The following is a 5,000-nucleotide window of genomic DNA, read 5'->3' as shown; positions in this document are numbered from 1 at the left end:
ACTGTCATTATTTTCATGATTATTATCATTATAGTCATTATCATCATGATTATCATTATTATTATCATCAATATTGCAGTTATAATAATTATTATGCTAATTATTATTGCTATTTTTATCATTATAACTATTCATATAATGATAATACCAATAATGATAATTTTAGAAATAATAATGACTACTAATAATTATAATGACAATGATAATGATATTATTATTCCTATTGCCTTTATTAGTATGAAAATTATTGGAATAAAGTTAATTGTTGGAGTAATTATCAAAATTATCATTATGATTATGATTTTATCCTTATTATTGTCATTATCATTGTCATTATCATCATAATTATCATCGTTAATGTCAATAATAAAGGATTTATTAAGGAAATCATCATAATTACCTGAATTAATTTTAAAATCCTCATAATTACCATTAAAAAGCGAAAAAGTTTTTTTTCGACGTTTCTCTGAAAAGGCTGTAATACGCTAGATTTTGCCGTTTTTTTTTTTTTTTTTACTATTGGGATTTTATTACTTCTGGCCTTTATTTCATTATGAATGGAATGAATAACAATTATCATCATTATTATCAATACTTTCATTATTTTCATGATTATTTTCATTATAGTCATTATCATCAGGATCATTATTATCATCATTATTGCAGTTATAATAATTACTATGCTAATTATTATTGCTATCTTTATCAAATAACTATTTAAATAATGATAATAGCAATAATAATATTTTTAGAAATAATAATGACAATAATAATTATCATAATGACAATGATAATGATATTATTATTTCTATTGCCATTATTAGTATGAACATTATTGGAATAGAGTTACTTATTGAAGTAATTATGAAAATTATCATTACAATTATGATTTTATCATTATAATTGTCATTATCATTGTCATTATCATCATAATTTTCGTCATTATTATCAATAATAAAAGAATTATCATGAAAATCATCATAATTTCCTAAATTTATGTTAAAACCCCCATAATTACCATTAAAAAGCGATAGTTTTTTTCGACGTTTCTCTCAAAAGGATAGATTTTGCCGTTTTTTAGAATTCTGGGATTTTATTACTTCTGGCCTTTATTTCATCATAAATGGACTGAATAATAATTATTATCATCATTATTATCATTACTGTCATTATTTTCATGATTATTATCATTATAGTCATTATCATCATGATTATCATTATTATTATCATCAATCTTGCAGTTATAATAATTATTATGCTAATTATTATTGCTATTTTTATCATTATAACTATTTATTTAATGATAATACCAAAAATGATAATTTTAGAAATAATGACAATAATAATAACTATAATGACAATGATAATGATGTTATTATTATTTCTATTGCCATTATTAGTATGGAAATTATTAGAATTGAGTTCATTATTGCTATTTTTGAAGTGATTATCAAAATTATCATTATGATTATGATTTTATCATTATTATTGTCATTATCATTGTCATTATCATCATATTTATCATCCTTATTGTCATTAAAAAACGAATTATCATGAAAATCATCATAATTACCTGAATTAATGTTAAAATCCTCATAATTACCATTAAAAAGCGAAAAAGGTGGTTTTCCAACGTTTCTCTGAAAAGGCTGTAATACTCTAGATTTTGCCGAATTTTTCGACTTATGGGATTTTATTACTTTTGGCCTTTAGTTCATTATAAATGGACTGAATAATAATTATTATCATCATTATTACCATTACTGTCATTATTTTCACGATTATTATCATTATAGTCATTATCATCATGAATATCAATATTAATATCATCATTATTGCAGTTATAATAATTATTATGCTAATTATGATTGCTATTTTTATCATTATAACTATTTATATAATGATAATAGCAATAATTATAATTTTAGAAATAATAATGATAATAATAATAATTATAATGATAATGATAATGATATCATTATTCCTATTGCCATTATTAGTATGAAAATTATTGGAATAAAGTTAATTGTTGCAGTAATTATGAAAATTATCATTATAATTATGATTTTATCCTTATTATTGTCATTATCATTGTCATTATCATCATAATTATCATCATTAATGTCAATAATAAAGGATTTATTAAGGAAATCATCATAATTACCTAAATTAATGTTAAAATCCTCATAATTAACATTACAAAGCGAAAAAGTTTTATTTCTTTATGTTTCTCTCAAAAGGCTGTAATACGCTAGATTTTGCCGTTTTTTTTTGTTTTTTTTTTTTTTTACTTTTGGGATTTTATTACTTCTGGCATTTATTTCATTATGAATGGAATGAATAATAATTATCATCATTATACTCAATACTTTATTATTATGATTTTCATGATTATTATCATTATAGTCATTATCATCATGATTATCATTATTATCATCATTATTGCAGTTATAATAATTACTATGCTAATTATTATTGCTATTTTTATCATTATAACTATTTATATAAAGATAGCAATAATGATAATTTTAGAAATAATGACAATACTAAGAATTATAATGACAATGATAATGATATTTTATTATTATTATTTCTATTGCCATTATTAGTATGAAAATTATTGGAATATAGTTAATTATTGCTATTATTGCAGTAATTATCAAAATTATTATTAGGATAGTATCCTTATTCTCATTATCATTGTCATTATCATCATAATTATCATCCTTATTGTCAATAATCAAGGAATTATCATGAAAATAATCATAATTACCATTTAAAAGCAAAAAGGTTTTTTTTTCGACAATCCTCTCAAAAGGCTGTAATACGGTAGATTTTGCCGTTTCTTCGACTTTTGGGATTTTATTACTTCTGGTATTTTTCATTATAAAAGGACTGAACAATAATTATTATTATTATCATTACTATCATTATTTTCATGATTATTATCATTATAGTCATTATCATCATGATTATCATTATTGTTATCACCATTATTGCAGTTATAATAATTATTATGCTAATTATCATTGCTATTTGTATCATTATAACTATTTATATAATGATAATAGCAATGATGATAATTTTAGAAATAATAATGACAATAATAATAATTATAATGACAAAGATAATGATATTATTTTTATTGCCATTATTAATTGCAATAATTATCAAAATCATCATTATAATTATGATTTTATCCTTATCATTATCATCATAATTATCATCATTATTGTCAATAATAAAGGAATTATCATGAAAATCGTCATAATTACCTGGATTAATGTTAAAATCCTCATAATTACCATTAAAAAGCGAAAAAGGGTTTTTTCGACGTTTCTCAAGTAAGGCTGTAATACGCTAGATTTTGCCGTTTTTTCGACTTATGGGATTTTATTACTTCCGGCCTTTATTTCATTATAAATGGACTGAATAATAATTATTATCATCATTATCATCATTACTGTCATTATTTTCATGATCATTATCATCATAGTCATTATCATCATGATTATCATTATTATTATCATCCTTATTGCAGTTATAAAAATTGTTATGCTAATTATTATTGGTGTTTTTATTATTATAACCATCTATATAATGATAATAGCAATAATGAAAATTTTAGAAATAATAATGATAATAATAATTATTATAATGACAATGATAATGCTATTATTATTTCTATTGCCATTATTAGTATGAACATTATTGGAATAGAGTAAATTATTGCTATTATTGCAGTAATTATCAAAATTATCATTATAATTATGATTTTATCATAATTATTGTCATTATCATTGTCATTATCATCATTATTGTCAATAATAAAGGAATTATCATGAAAATCATCATAATTGCCTGAATTAATGTTAAAATCCTCATAATTACCATTAAAAAGGGAAAAAGGGTATTTCTCGACGTTTCTCTCCAAAGGCTAGATTTTGCCGTTTTTTCGACTTGTCGGATTTTATTACTTCTGGCCTTTATTTCATTATAAATAGACTGAATAATAATTATTATCATCATTATTATCAATACTTTCATTATTTTCATGATTATTATCATTATAGTCATTATCATCATGATTATCATTATTATCATCATTATTGCAGTTATAAAAAATTATCATGCTAATTATTATTGCTATTTTATCATTATAACTATTTATATAATGATGATAGCAATAATGATAATTTTAGAAATAATAATGAAAATAATAATAATTATAATGACAATGATAATGATTTTATTATTATTTCTATTGCCATTATTAGTACGGAAATTATTGGAATAGAGTTAATTATTGCTATTATTGCAGTAATTATCAAAATTATCATTATAATTATGATTTTATCATTATTATTGTCATTATCATTGTCATTATCATCATAATTATCATTATTGTCAATAATAAAGGAATTATCGTGAAAACCATCATAATTACCTGAATTAATGTTAAAATCCTCATAATTACCATTAAAAAGCGAAAAAGATTTTTTTTCGACGTTTCTCTCATAAGGCTGTATACGCTTGATTTTGCCGTTTTTTCGACTTATGGGATTTTATTACTTCTGGCCTTTATCTAATTATAAAAGGGCTGAATAATAATTATCATCATTATTATCATTACTTTGATTTTTTTTCATGATCATTATCATTATAGTCATTATCATCATCATTATAGTCATTATCATCATGATTATCATTATTATTAGCATCATTATTGCAGTTATAATAATTATTATGCTAATTATTATTGCTATTTTTATCATTATTACGAATTATATAATGATAATAGCAATAACAATAATTTTAGTAATAATAATGACAATAATAATAATTATCATGACAATGATAATTATATTATTATTTCTATTACCATTATTAGTATGAACATAATTATGCAGTAATTATCAAAATTATCATTATAATTATGATTTTATCCTTATTATTGTCATTATCATTATCATTATCATCATACTTATCCCCATTATTGT

General features: G+C 21.0%; 1 long non-coding RNA gene across 1 annotated transcript in view; it reads right to left on the bottom strand.

Annotated features, from left to right (window-relative positions):
- Positions 1–5,000, bottom strand: part of LOC138860398 (uncharacterized) — an 82,309-nt gene that overhangs the window by 65,120 nt on the left and 12,189 nt on the right. The window lies entirely within an intron of this gene.

The sequence above is a fragment of the Penaeus vannamei genome, chromosome 41 (genome assembly GCF_042767895.1).
Source record: "Penaeus vannamei isolate JL-2024 chromosome 41, ASM4276789v1, whole genome shotgun sequence".
NCBI classification, from domain to species: domain Eukaryota; kingdom Metazoa; phylum Arthropoda; class Malacostraca; order Decapoda; family Penaeidae; genus Penaeus; species Penaeus vannamei.
This window is presented reverse-complemented; position numbering and strand designations above follow the sequence as displayed.